We start from the raw sequence: 16,252 nt of genomic DNA, 5'->3' as shown, positions 1-16,252 counted from the left end.
AGATTAAGCTACGTGCGTTGGTGGTGTAAGACGTAGAGGTTGAGCCTGGCGGCGGGAGTACTCACAGGATCACATAAGATGCTGGATGTCTACTACATGCCTGTTTTTATCAAATAAATGGGAGTGTATTTTATGAAGCCAAGTCTGTGCAGTTTGTTGAACATAGTAAACCAGGTACTTCACTATCTGTGTGGAGCCATCTTGGAGAGGGAAAACTTTCTAAAATGAAGGTGAGCTTGGTGAAAGAAGCACAAGTTGGAAATTGGCATAACACGTGTAGTTTTTTGTGCAGCACTTTATTGAATAGAGACTTTCTCAATTGCACAATTTATAAGAATATTATTCATTCTCATGCGCTTGTATTGTCCTCTTGGCATACTTTAACGAGATGTCTAGGATGGGTGCTGTTAAAATGTAAAAGGGTTTTTCCAGCCATAGGTCTCTTATAAAAAGCCATTTTCCCTCCCAGTGTCATGTGACTCATTAGTGTTACAAGGTCTCAGATGTGAATGGAGAACAGTTGTATTAAATTTGGTGTTATCGCTCTCACTCTCTCATACTGGTCACTGGAAGTTCTACATGGCACCTCATGGCAAATAACTCTCTGGGGATCTGAAAAAAAGAATTGTTGCTCTACATAAAGATGGCTTAAGTTATAAGAAGATTGCCCAGACCATGAAACTACTCACTACTTTACATTGTAGCAAAGGGTCATCCCTTCAGTGTTGTCACATGAAAAGATATAATAAAATATGTACACAAATGTGAAGGGTATACTCACTTTTGTGAAATACTGTAGTTATAGGAATTTTTGTTTGATTGTAAGATTATGGAATAAGAGAGCATTCTCATGCCACAATGAAGTAAAGCTAAGATTAAACTCATTGACATTGAGTCTATCCACAAATGCCTTAAAGTACTTCCCTTGTCAGACCACAAGATCAAGATATCATCTATATACCTGCGCCACAAAACAATGTGGTGCAGGTATTGAGACAGATCCTCATTAGCGAAGATTGACCAGTCCCACCCCCCAGGTACAGGTTGGCATACGATGGGGCACAGGTAGTCCCCATCGCAGCTTTGAATTTACGCGGCGTATCTACGGATACGGCGTAATTCTTTGCTGAATCTACCCCAATGGGTACAAGTTGCCTACAAGTCACCTAGAAGTTGGATTGAAGTAGTACAGGAACCTTTTTTGAAGTCGGAGCGACTGCAGTAGTGTGCATTAAGACGGCTCCATTCACTTATATTGATTTTCTCATGCAGCGTAACTTGAGGCAACTAGGGGCGACCTGGGGCGACTTGAAGTCTGATCCAAAGTTATCTCTGTGTGAATGGGCTCTAAGTGTCCAAAACCCACGACTTACATGCTGTCTGCAGTGGAGGCAGGTGCTTCAAAGTTGTGCTGGTGATGTGAGTATAACTTGTACAGCGGTGTGGGGCTCCGACTTCAGAAAAGGTTCCTGTACTACTTCAAGGCAACTTCTAGGCAACTTGTACCCATTGATTTCAATGGAAGTTGCCTCCAAAGTCAGATCACTGTCTTAACTGAAGAAACTTTACAGGAAGAGAAAATAGTTTTCTCAGGCAAACCCCTCCCTCCCACAGAGCTGATTATTGTTTGATTGGCCACTGGCAAAGTCACCTGTCCTGGAGGCAACTTGCAGTCGCTCCAAGTCGCGCTGAAGTCGCGCTGAAATCGAGCTGAAGTCATCTCGCAAAGCCGTGCTGGAAGTCGTGTTGCCCCTGTGTGAACTGGCACTTAGTGTGGAATTTTACACATACACTAGTGGAGTAACTTAGAGTATTGTCCCAATATTTGCTTCTGCCTTTGTTTTATATATGAAGAAAAGTATACCGCTCTAAAAACAATCAATTCCCATTGCTTCCGTCCCAACAAACCAAGAGGGTGCTGGCTGTGCTCAATTACCATGAGATGAAAGAAAAATCCTGGATCGCCGCACGAGTAAGCATCACAGGGTGCGAAACATGTCAGCTCTTTTTTCCTAATCCACTTCTTGGTTGACTGCATGAATTTTGGCTGTTTTTTACATTTGAATTTTTGTTGTTTTTTCATGTTTTGAATAAAGACATCGTTTTTTGAGGAGTGCGGCGATCCAGGATTTTTCTTTCATCTTTGTTTTATATATCTTGGACTTTTGGACTATTGTTTGGTGCATATACTATTTACCCGAGGAATATCCTCCCATGGGCTGGCAGACATGGAAAACTATTGACTCTTTCCCGTATACATCTGTATCTTGCCCTTTATCCTTTTTAGGGTAAAAAACTTTACAACATTAATTGATATGGTTTGTGTTTTTTTTTATTTATTTTTTATTATTATTATTTATATCATACATGAGGAATGTACTGTATAAACCTATGTGAAATATATATATATTTTTCTTTTTGGTTGGCACTGATATACTGTATTTGTGTACATCATGTAAAATATAACCAGTACTGTACCTATGGAATATATCAATGAGATTGTGTGTTTATTGCTTTCTTTATTCCTTTTTCTGTAGATTTGTTTTTATGATTGTGAACAAGCTCTCTGAAAATACCTTTGCAGGTCCTGAAGAAGTAGGATATCCACGAAAAGCGTAGACCTCATTTGAAGGACACAGATTGCTTGCCTTTGTGATGCATCTAATGTATATATGGTTTTAAACTATATTTAATAAAAAAATGTTTTATTAAGTCATATATTTTGTATTTCCTATTTCTATTGTATTTTTTGAGTTTATACAACCTGATATTGTTGGAAATGCTATGATAACATTCAAGAGGGCCAGTCACTAATGTTGTTACAGACAATTTTACATGTATAATTGTTTTTAAAATAATTTTCTACGATAAAAACCTTTAGTGTTTTACTATGTGGATTATAACTTTAAAGGATTGACTGGAGTGCTGCAAAGTATCCAGCTGGGCTATGACGAATAGCCTTTATCAACCGAAGCTTGACTAGTGAGTGCAACTATTCAGTCCACAGGTTAGTTTTCCTGATGCTTAAATGACCCATCATGCATAAAACGATTATCTGTATGGAACTACGTTTGAAGTAAGAATCGATAATAATCCTTTGACATATTTCCTAACTATCCCAAACTGAATGCCACAAGACATCACTGGTTGACTGCCTTAATCAATTTACAGTGAAGTATAAACCTGACACAAAGAACATTGGAGCCGATGCTCTATCTAGTCGTCCAGCATTGGCTTCTGTTACCGAAAACAGTGAAATGGAAGATCTCCCTGGTCCTGGTGTTGTAGTTATTTGTGCTATGGTTGCCATAGTTGAAGATCGAACTACCTTTTCTCAAATTTGGCTTTAAGGCTTCATAAGAGGTTGCAGAGAAGCTGTGTCAGACATGTTACCCTGAGGCATAGAAATCCTTTGAGAACTGTCCAATATCTCCACAAAGGACAATAAGGGGTCAAAGGGCTGACATCCTAATTGGAACTCTGTATAGGGCTGTGAGTGCCGAAGACCAAGAGGTGTTGAGGAAGGCCATAACTACCAAGTGTGGTTAGTCAGATTGGGAGAAGTTTAAAATAGACAAAGGATTGCTCTATCAGGTGGTGTTGTATCATGACCACCATGGGAGATCACAACTGGTTCTCCCATATTGTTTCACAAAGATGGTTTTCAGAAGTCTGCATGATCTCCATTAAAACTGGGACCTGAGAAAAAGTATTACCTAATTCTAGACCATTTCTGTTAGCCCAAGAGAGATGCTGGGCCAAGTCTATGTAGACATTGCCTCAGATGTTTACAGAGGAAAGCCCTGCCAGTTTAAATTGCTCCAGTGGGACAGGGGAAAAGGGAATAGCCGCTCCAGGTGGGAACCCAGATAAATATCCTCTGAAGACAACTCAGGTGCAAGCAATGCACTTAGTAAAGCAGGAACACAAATTATCTCTGGACAGCCGCACTCTGAACAAATTGTAGCCATTATTTAAAGAAGGACAGCACGTTTCACACTGAAACTAGTGCTTAGTCATAGCTAAGTGGGACAGTTACAGAATTCGGGCCCTATGAACTTTGCATAGATTTTTTTCTGCATTGTCAATGATTCAGCAGGAATTGGAAATGTACTGGTGGCAACCGACCACTCTACCAGATATGTCCAAGTTTTTCCTACCAAGGATCAAAGGGCAGTTAGAGTTGCAAGAGTGCCTTAGAAAAGTATTTTATGCATACAAACTACCCCACATGTTGCACTCACATCAGGGCAGAGATTTTGAGATCCATCTAATTAAAAAGTTATCTCAGTTGCTGAACATTCACAAAAGTCGAACCACCTCTTATCACCCTGAAGGTGATGCTCTTTTGGGAGATTCAATCAGACCTTGCTTGATTTGCTAGGTTCCCTACAGACTAATGACAATTGTACAGCCGCACTCCAGTAACTTGAAAAAGATGTGCCCTTTATTGGGTACAGGAAAAAATGCACTACAGGTATCAGCACACAGTGGGATAAACATCTGACGCGTTTCGCATTGAGTGTCAATGCTTAATCATAGCTATGATTAAGCATTGACACTCAATGCGAAACGCATCAGCTAGTTATCCCACTGTGTGCTGATACCTGTAGTGCATTTTTTCCTGTACCCAATAAAGGGCACGTCTTTTTCAAGTTACTGGAGTGTGGCTGTCCATATCCTTATTGTTTTTGCACATCCTGTGCATTGCTAGCACCCATCTGCTTCTGAGTGGACATCTATTACCCTAGTGAGCTCACCTGGAGCGGCAGCTCTCTTACCTAATGACAATTGTACCTGGAGCTACAGGGTTGAAGCTATAGTCTATGCTTTTAACAGGATCAAGCATGATAGTATAGGATTCTCCCCCTATTTCCTGATGTTCGGGAGGGAGCCTATATTGCCCATTGACCTCCTGCTAGGGGTTTCCACCCATGGTATTAGTCATCAAAGTCATTACCAATATGTGACTTGTCTGAAAGATACCCTCAAGCCTGCTTACCATTTAGCTGAAGTAAATTCAGCTAAAATAAACAAAGGGAACAAAAGAAGGTTTGATCTTAGAGTAAGATACACAGATCTGGAACCAGGTTACAGAGTCTTGCTACAGAACTTGGGAGTATGGGAAGCATAAGCTGGCTGACCGATAGTGGAAGGAGATTTTTTACAGCATTGAACAAATTGCCTCGGATCCCAGTATACAAGATAAAGGGATCTGAAGGTAGGATCTAAGCCTGGTATAGAAATAATTTTCTTGCCGGAAGTCAGTGATAAAGATGGCTCAGGTGATACTTCAGAGTCTAACTCACCCCACCTCCAGGTGGACCTCTCATCTGATCTTCATGATACCCATGAGAGTGATTGGACTGTAGTTTTTGAGGTCTCCAGTTTAACTGCACTCTCTCCTCCAAGAGAGCCCCCGAATCCTGAATGTCTCCTGCCTAGTGCCCCCACAGCAAAGAGCTTGCTATGGGGCATCCAAACAGGCTCGTTCCCAAGCCGTTGCTCTGCGTGTCCATTCACACACAGAGCCATGGCTCAGTCTCACCTGCTCTCTCTCCTCATTGGCTCACTGGCTGTGAGGAGAGGGAGAGTCCTCATAAAACCGAGGCTCTTGTGCACATCCCTGGATCGCGATCGGGCTCGGGTAAGTATTAAGGGGGGCTGGGGGTTGCTGCTCACAGAAGATTTTTTACCTTCATGCATAGAATGCATGAAGGTAAAAAACCTTGAGCCTTTAGAACCAATTTAACTTAGGTCACAAGGTAGGGGGAAACTAAGGCCCTGTACACACGGTCGGTTTGGTCCGATGAGAATGAACCGAAGTTCCTTTTCATTGAACCAAACCGACCGTGTGTATAGGCTATCGGTCTGTTTTCCTTCGGTCCAAAATTTTAAAACATGCTTCAAAACCGAACCGATGGATCGATGCCCCATCGGACCAAACCGATGGTTAGTACAGAAAAGCATCGGTTTAAAACCCACGCATGCTCAGAATCAAGTCGACGCATGCTTGGAAGCATTGAACTTCGTTTTTTTCAGCACGTCGTGTGTTTTACATCACCACGTTCTGACCCGATCGGATTTTGAACTGATGGTGTGTACACACATCAGACCATCAGGCCACTTCAGCGGTGAACCGATGAAAACGGTCCCTCGGACCATTCTCATCGGTTTTGTCCGACCGTGTGTACGGGGCCTAAGGGTAAAGTAAACTGCTTCCATTGATTACAGTTTGTCACCAGGGACTGTGATTTGTAAACAAGCTTGTGCAGGACAGGGATTAATATAAAAGGTTAATGGACTCTACCAAATGTTGGTAATATATCAGTCCAGCATTGTATAAACACAGGAGCTAAAAAATACCTCATACTGTTAATAAAAGACAAGCTTCCTAATCTCTTATTGTATGGCATTAAATTATAAAATGTATTTCCAGCATTAAAACAACAGCAGACTTGTGCCAAGTTTTCTTATAGAAATCTAATGTACATAGTGAAAGTCATTGTATCCTGGAGCCAGTTCTCTAAGTGTAAGAAAAGCACCAGTACTACTTTAAAACGAGACATTGACATTTATTTCCTTTTACTGTAAGGAAAACAATGTTTTTAACTGGAAACTTATGTTATACATCGTTATTAATTCTTTTTTTTTCTTTACTACTGGCATTGTGACCGGCATATTTTTAATTTGTACAAAATGCCTTTCTCATCATGTAATCTCTAAAAACAGAATCCGTCTGTCTATGGCCTACAGAGCTTTTGTAGCACATTCCCCGTAAGGGCTAAATGTACATCTGTGCGTTTGCTTTATCAGGGAAGAATCTCCAGTAGGACCTAATAACACAAATATGTTCAAGTTTATGTTTTGAAATGGCATCATTTTTACTCTCTCATTCACAAATTATCTCAACGGCACATATGCTTCTCACCAAAGCTGTGTTTATAGAATTAAAATCTTTGTTATGTGTCAAATTACATTGTTATTAGTAAGGCTGAAAAACATGAGCCTGCCAAGTTCAATGTTCATTGTATTATAGCTGAATTATACTAGAGAGTTAAGGTCTGTGTTTTTGTCTTCTACAACTATACCTCAAAAGAAAGGCATCCCAACTATTTTGAACTATTTTGAATTTAATAAATATGCCACTACCACATCCTGTGGGGAGATTTCGAACTCTAGAGTATGACTTCTCTTGTAAAAGAGAAATATTTGTGTTTGTGTTTGTGTTAGCAATACAAACTTTTAGAGTCCAATAACCAGTGGTGTACCAAGCGGGGACAGTGGGTATGGTCCCCCCTCCCCCCAGATATAGCACTTAACCACTTGAGATCCGCGCTATGGTCGAAAGACGTCCACAGCGCGGCTCTCAAGTGCCGGGTGGACGTCCCTGGACGTCCTGTTGTTGTTCCCTGTGCGCGCCGCTGGGGGCGCGCAGCGGGGAACATCGTGCTCGGGAGCCGATGCGAGTGCCTGGCGGGCGCGATGTCCGCCAGACACCCGCGATCGTCGGTAACACAGAGCTCCACGTGCTGTCAGGGAGAGAGGAGACCGATGCTGTGTCTCTTGTACATAGGGACACAGCATCGGTCACCTCCCCCAGTCACCCCCCTCCCCCCACACAGTAAGAACACAATGAGGGAATACATTTAACCCCTTCCTCACCCCCTAGTGTTAACCCCTTCACTGCCAGTCACATTTATACAGTAATTAGTGCATTTTTATAGCATGTATAAATGTGAATGGTCCCAAAATTGTGTCAAAAGTGTCCGATACGTACGCGGCAATATCTCAGTCCTGACAAAAAAATCACAAATCGACGCCATTACAAGTAAAAAAAAAAAATCATAAATCTATCCCCCATTTTGTAGGCGCTATAACTTTTGCGCAAACCAGTCGCTTATTGTGATTTTTTTTTTTTTTTACAAAAATACCTCGAAAAATACGTATCGGCCTTAACTGAGAAAATATATATTTTTTTTTTAAATTGTCGCTCTTTTTTTGTTTATAGCGCAAAAAATAAAAATCGCAGAGGTGATCAAATACCACCAAAATAAAGCTCTATTTGTGGGGAAAAAAGGACGTCAATTTTGTTTGGGATGCACGTCGCACGACCGCGCAAATGTCAGTTAAAGCGACACAGTGCCGGAAGCTGAAATTTCGCCTGGGCACGAAGGGGGTTTATGTGCCCAGTAAGCAAGTGGTTAAGGGTTTCTGCATATCTAGTCCATTAGGGAAAATTGTTCTTATTTGTGGCACTGATATCAGTTAGCAGAGACAGCAGCCCAAGACCAGTGCAGCATCTCCTCTTGTCTCTCAGGTAAGTAACCTACTCTCTCCATTACATGTGGTGCTCTTCAGCAGTGGCACTGCAGTTGAAGAGGAAGTCAAGAGGAACAGGATTCCTCTATGGTGTACTGGGTCACTGGGGAAGTTATCCTGTTGGATGCTGCCACCCCATGTGATTCTAGCGGCCATCTTGGGTCTGGAAGAGCCTTTTTAACAGCCCTGGCTCCCAGGTTTGGTGCACATTTTGCAAGTTGGTAGGGGCAGGTATCTCGCCTGATAGGGACAGGACTAGTGGCAGGGAAAGGTTCCTGGCGATGAGGGAAAGCAAAAGGCTTGTTACTTTCCTAGACATCTTCCTGCTGTGGGCACAAGACGGTCAGGCTGCATTCTGCCTCTCTGAACAGGCGCTGTCAGTTCAGCTGAAACACGCTCTCTACACGCTGAGTGTTCCTGTCTGGGCTGCTTTCCCACCAAGTATTTGTGAACGGTCTTTGTAATATCCCAATACAAGTTCTTTCAACACACTGGGATAGAGTGTGTTATTGCCCCCCCCCCCCCACCATGATGCAAACTACTGACACCAATACTGACCACAGTATTCTTCAGACTGTCCTTTGCTCTAGAAAACAATTATTTTCAATTCCTCACAAGATTCTACAAACAAATAGAGGGGACCTATATGGGAGCCCCATGGGCCCCCGCCATATGCATGCATACACTTGCAGCTCTGGGAGGAGGAGTTAATATACACCTCACTGATGTACCAGTGCCACGTAGCCTTGAAGGCATGCGAATAAAGGCCATTATCGCCAAGACGGGGGGATTTTAACTTGATACTCCTCCAAAAAGTAAAGTGGTGGATTTATAGATTGTGATCTCTCGTGCCAAGAGGCCTCAACACAGAATTAAACTTACAGGTCTTTTTAGAACATTAAGTTCTCCTTTTCTTGGAACCACCAACTAAAACCCATGTGAGTGTGCTTACTTACAGTCAGAAATTTTTCAAGAAAATCAAGTATTTCTCACAGAAAAGTATTGCAGTAACACATGTTTTGCTATACACGTTTATTCCCTTTGTGTGTATTGGAACAAAACAAAAAAAAGGAGGAAAAAAAAGAAAATTGGACATAATGTCACACAAAACTCCAAAAATGGGCTGGTCAAAAATCTTGGCACCCTTTCAAAATTGTGGATAAATAATATTGTTTCAAGCATGTGATGCTCCTTTAAACTCACCTGGGGAAAGTAACAGGTGTGGGCAATATAAAAATCACACCTGAAAGCAGATAAAAAGGAGATGTGAATTAATATACATATGCGCTAAAACAACTAATTAGTGTGATACCTAAGATCAAGTGCAATCAGATGTGCTGATTAATGATACATCCATAGGGTGAGTAAATAAACTATATAAGTGTTAACACAATATTAATGTATAAATTATATGAACAAACTTTGAGAGCATCATCTGCAAACTACTTTCCACATAACCGTCCCTGTATTGATAGGATGATAACACTGAAGGGTTAACAGTATGGTAGTTGACAGCAGAGAATGAATGTCAATGTAATCAGACCAGATGATATGCAATACGATAGCTTCAGACCCGCTCCACACAAATCACGGCAGGATGTGAAAAATATGAAGGAGAGAGGAAACACACAATAGTGTAATACTGAAAGACTTCAATGCAACATCAAGTAGCGCTGTACGCGGATACACTCACGATTTTCCCCTCTTTGTGAAAGCCTCTCAGTAACAAAGTAATGAGATCCTCACTCGGGAACTTCCGACAGGTCTCGTACGGCAGGCTCCTCCCCCACGCATTGCGCCACTTGCCACGTGACTTAATCATGGGTAAGTCACCCATGATTAAGTCACGTGGTAAGTGACGCAACGCGTGGGGGAGGAGCCTGCCGTACGAGACCTGTAAATCACTAAGTAATTTTCGCCCCCTCACCCCGCTTCTCAACTCGCTCGCTGCATGGGAAGAGAGGTAAGAAGTCACCCCCCGCTTCTCAATTTAATGTAAGATGTCATTTCCGACAGCAGAACACCCCCTCCACCCGCTTCTCAACTTTCTTTAATGTGACATGTCACTGTCGTCAGCGCCCCGCTTCTCATTTTTAATGTGCTATGTCATTTTGCTTAGGGCCCCAGGGAGGTCAGGATTGGCACTGCTTTGGGGTATAATAAACTCTATGCACTACAAATAAATGCGATACTCTCTGTGACGGGGAGAGTAACACGATGTCCCCAACTCCATTCCCATTGTTCAGTTGTTATAGGGCCTATATCCTCCTCCAATTTCCCTTTATTTTTCCCACACTCTCCATAAGTATAGAACCACAACTAATCTGCGTATATACAGTAATTCTGAGATGATACCTTTAAAGATTCCTGACTTAATTAGCCTTTGGAGGTGGGGGATTTTTTGCCATCTCACCAGGTGTGTTTTAAATTGGGCTTGGAGGGCGTGTCTGATCTGCAGATACGTGTAGAACAGGGAATTTGATATGCCCTACTCTCTGCTTAGTTCTGAAAAGGATTTCAGCGTGTTGCCTTCATATAGTTGTGCCAGTTTAGTTATGCCCTGCTATTCCCATGCCTTTAATTTCCCCATGGCTTGGATTTCTCGCAAGTATTTATTTTCCCATAGGGGAGAGTATTTCATCAACCCCTTGTACCCCAAAGCTAGCTTTACTGTCTGACATATTTTTGGAACCATCTTTAATGTTGGATTCTTAACAGGGAAGGAATCTGCCTCCAGGGTTTCTATTATGGTATTATGTGGGGCCCCCGTTACCATAATTTTCCCGCTGGCATTCCTTTCTCCTTCTATGATGCACCCCCCCCCCCCCAGATGCTGTAACTGTGCCGCTATATTCTTCTTCAGTATTTTTATCTAAAGCCTCGTACACACGCTCGGTTTTCTCTGCAAGAACCTGCAAGAAAACTACTGGCAGAGCTTTCTTGCTGAGTATACCGTGCGTGTGTACGAGGCTTTGAGGTTTCTTGTCAAGAAAACTGCCCAGAATCTAGATGAGAAAAATAGAGAACCTGCTCTCTATTTTCTCGTTGTGATTCTCGGCAGTGTTTTCCTGCCGAGAAACCCGAGCATCTGTATACTTACCTGTCGCGTGGAAACCCGCGCATGCTTTAAATGACTTTGACGCATGCACGGTAGTTACCAAGGCATAGGTAGGGTGTAGCAAGATGGCGGCGACGGCATCGAATGTGACAAGCCCATGCCCGACGTAGTCGATGACATCACTGCGTTCGTGCCATTCAAAAGAACGGTGGTTCTTTTGAATGGAGTGCAATCTTGCCAAGAAAAGAATCTTGTCAGAAAAAAATATGTTTTTTTTCCTGAGGAGATTCTGGGCCTTGTGTACAGGTATTTAACCTCTTTTTCTCTACTCTAGTCATTATCACAGTACCAGAAAATCACCAGAAAGTCACTGAAACACTTGAGGTGTCCATTTATTAAGCAGCAGTAAATTACTGCTGCTGAGTACAGGAGCATTCTCAGAGGAGACCGCCCACCTCAGTACATCACACTACACATAAAATAATAAAGTTAAAGTTACACAATATATATAGAGAGAGACATGCTCCCTCCTGCAAACAGACATGCCCACTCCAGCAAAGAGAAAGGCCCTTCCAGCAAAGAGACATGCCCACTCCAGCAAAGAGAGAGCCCCCTCCAGCAAAGAGACAGGCCCCCTCTAGCAAAGAGACAGGCCCCCTCTAGCAAAGAGACATGCCCCTTCCAGTAAAGAGGCATGCCCACTCCAGCAAAAAGACATGCCCACTCCAGAAAAGAGACACGCCCCTTCCATCAAAGAGACATGCCTCTTCCAGCAAAGAAACTTGACCCCTCCTGCAAAGAAACATGCCCCCTCCAGCAAAGAGACATGTCCCTCCAGCAAGGAGACATGCCCCCTCCAGCAAAGAGACAGGCCCCTTCCTGCAAAAAGACAGGCCCCCTCCTGCAAAAAGACATGCCCCCTCAAGCAAAGAGACATGACCCCTCCTGCAAAGAAACATGCCCCCTCCAGCAAAGAGACATGTCCCTCCAGCAAGGAGACATGCCCCCTCCAGCAAAGAGACAGGCCTCCTCCTGCAAAGAGACAGGCCCCCTAATGCAAAGAGACATGCCCCCTCCAGCAAGGAGACATGCCCCCTCCAGCAAAGAGACAGGCCCTTTCCTGCAAAAAGACAGGCCCCCTCCTGCAAAAAGAAATCCCCCTTCCAGCAAAGAGACATGCTCGCTCCTGCAAAGAGAGTTGCCCAAAAACATCATCACCACAAAATCAAACATTCCCATAGACACACATAGCGCAAGGTCTCTAAAGCACTCCAGTGGCAACCTGTGAAGCTCTGGTGAACTCCATGCCCAATGGTTTAGGCAGTGTTGGAAAATAATGGTGACCACACAAAATATTGACACTTTGGGCCCAATTTGGACATTTTCACTTGGGGGTGCACTAGAGTTCACTTTATAATCCCCTACCTTAGACAACGCTACCTAGAAACCACCAATTCATATTTATCCACGATACTTGCATACTTTTAGGCCTACAGATATATATTACCTCTTTCTCCACCTAATCCACAAACAGCCAGCATTAAACCCTAATATGTCTTGCTGACTACATGCATATATTTCTTTTATTAATTATTTTCTTGAAACCTTAAATGTTGAACAATGTTTAGCTTTTGTGTACACTACCTTCATTGTATTAAACCTTTTGAAAAAACAATAAAATATATGTAAAAAAATGTTATCGCATTTGCCATAAAACCCTCCTCTGAGCACATTTACTATATGATCTAATCCTTAGTTGTTACTAAGTGATTTTCCGTTTTCATTTTTTGATTGAAAGGTATTCCTAGTAGTCAGAAAGAAAGTGCTGTGAACATTGAAGTGTTATGAGAGCTGCTTTTTTTCCATTGATGGTGGTAACTCCCTTTCACGAGCTATAATGCTTTATAATATCCCAAATGTCACAGAATGTGGAGTTTTATAACCTTAGTCACCAACCTTGCTCCATTCAATTGTCTTAGCCCCAGTTAGGGAGGTGTTGTAATGTCTCTGCACAAAAGCAGCTTTCACTTTATTCCCTGGCAACAGCAAGTTCTACAATAGGAATATGGAGGCCATTTCTCATGTAAGGCTCTCTTTCAGTTCCACAGTCCTAACTATGGCTGCCATCAGAAGCTGCTGGTCAGGGCCGGCCCTATGATGGGACCGGGTGGTACCACTTTTAGGGGGGCAGCATACTGATGCCCGCCAGCCCGTTCCGCCACCCAAATAAAATTGATGTCCTTTTTTTCCCACAAATAGAGCTTTCTTTTGGTGATATTTGATCACCTCTGCGGTTTTTATTTTTTGTGCTATAAATATATATATTTTTTTACTTTTTGCTATAATAAATATCCCCAAAATTTAGAAAAATAAACTATTTTCTTCAGTTTAGGCCAATATGTATTCTTCTACATATTTTTGGTACCAAAAAAAAAAAAAAATCCACAATTAGCGTACATTGATTTGTTTGCGCAAAAGACATTGTGGCCGCCGGCAATTCACAGGTCCCTTTATACTCCTGGATACATGTATAGAGCCATGGCAGGTCCTTTTATACGCCTAAATGGATGTATAGAACCTTGACAGGCCCTCTTTATACATCTATAGAACCATGACAGGCCCTCATTATACTCCTTTATACATTTATAGAGCCATGGCAGGTCCTCTTTATATTCCTTTACATGTAAAGAGTCTCGACAGGTCCTCTATATACATGTATAGAGCCATGACAGGTCCTCTTTATACATCTATAGAGCCATGACAGGCCCTCGTTATACTCCTTTATACATGTATAGAGCCATGTCAAGTACTCTTTATAGTCCTATATACATTTATAGAGCCATGACAGGTCCTCTTGATATTCCTTTACATGTAAAGAGTAATGACAGGTCCTCTTTATACTCCTTTATACATGTATAGAGCAATGACGGGTCCCCTTTAGTTATCATTATATTAAATAGTGAATGTGGGGGCCTTTTGGTTGGCGTGATTTTTTTTCTGGGGGGGGGGGGCAGCATTTCATTCTTGGTCCCAGGCAGCACAATGTCTTGGCCTGGCACTGCTGCTGGTCCTCACGTACAGGCATGCAGTTATAGCATACATGTGTGGGTTCAAGGAACAGAGAATTTTAGCTTCCAAATACCCTGACATTCACACACCTTCAATTCCTCACTGCTAGTAGGCATGGCAGGTCCGTAAAAAGACAAAAAAACTAAAATTAGGAATGCAACCCCTTTTAATTTATTAACAGTCTGTGTAAATGTTAAAGAAGTATTTGAAACACAAAAACTTTTCAAACCTCACACATTGGGAACAATAGCAAGACAGGGTACAGATGTAGAAGCTCTAGAAGCAGTGACACTGCCAAGTAGGAGTTTGCATTCATAGTGGAAAACCCCTTTAATTTAAACACAGAACAGTAAGCTGTAAAAAAAATAATGAAATACTACTTTTATTCAGCAGTACATTTTCCCAAACTTTGTAAAGCGTTTTTGACCCAAAATACACACAGGCCTGCCAGAGTATCACCCAAGGCCAAAATTCCTAGCCAGAGTTATAAACACACTAAATAGCCATTTAACATAAAAAGCCTAGTGATCCATACTTTTGTCAGTATTACCACCCTGTCGTGACATCTAAAAAATGGATGTACTCAACACATTTAAAAACATATTACATAGCCACAAAAAATGATCATATCTATGAGATCCCAGCCTTTTATTTATAGTACCACATAAATGGTTAGAACACTATAAATCATTTAGAAATGCCCAACTCTTTCACGTCCATATGCATTTTTTTTATTTCCTTCACTTTTATCATGGTACAAAAGGACGCAGAAGGTGAAATCTGTAAAATATTAATTTTGTAATACGAGTTAGGGACTAGAGTCCGTACAATAGACTGCAAACATTTTACAAACAATTCATTACTAAACCAACATGTCCATTATTCAGTAAGCCAGTCCGAAGAAGTCTAATTACATGATACAAGAATCCATAGAAAACCTAACAGTCATATTTCAGATGACTGTAGTAAGCTCAGTGAGAAGACTGACAGCTGTTACTGTGATATCATCACTGCTCTTTACTCTCACAGGCATTGATTTACTAAAGGAGTAGTGTATATTCATCCAGCCTAGTAAATAAAGTGAAGCTGTGTTTACTTCAGTCATGTTTATGTGCAAGAAAAAAAATGATATTTTAAATAGAGTGCATCCGGAAAGTATTCACAGAACCTCACCACATTTTTTTAAGGTTACAGCCTTAATCCAGAATGGATTACATTAATTATTTTCCTCAACATTCTACAAACAATACCCCATAATGACAACTTAAATGAAGTTTGTTATAAATCTTGTACAGTGGAACCTTGGATTACGAACATAATCTGTTCCAGGAGAATGCTCGTAATCCAAAGTACTCGCATATCAAAGCAAGTTTCCCCATTGAAGTCAATGGAAATGAAAATAATTTGTTCCACATTGACTTCAATGGCATGTGTAGCACTACCCCCGGATGAGCCGCTGGTCTTTCGGGTGGCACGATTATCTCATGGCATCCCCACAGCAGCAGGGACTCGGAAGACTAGTCAGGATCGAGGGAACGATGACTGCAGAAATGTACGGAGACATCCTTGATGAAAACCTGCTCCAGTACGCTCTGAACCTCAGACTGGGGCGAAGGTTCATCTTCCAACAGGACAACGACCGTAAGCACACAGCCAAGATAACAAAGAAGTGTGTACGGGACAAGACTTGAACCCGATTGATCATCTCTGGAGAGATCTAAAAATGGCCGTGCATCGACGTACCTCATCCAACCTGATAGAGCTTGAGAGGTCGTGCAAAGAAGAATGGGAGAAACTGCCCAA

The sequence above is a fragment of the Rana temporaria genome, chromosome 10 (genome assembly GCF_905171775.1).
Source record: "Rana temporaria chromosome 10, aRanTem1.1, whole genome shotgun sequence".
Taxonomy (NCBI): Eukaryota; Metazoa; Chordata; class Amphibia; order Anura; family Ranidae; genus Rana; species Rana temporaria.
The sequence above is the reverse complement of the archived record's forward strand: the minus strand, read 5'-3'. Positions refer to the sequence as shown.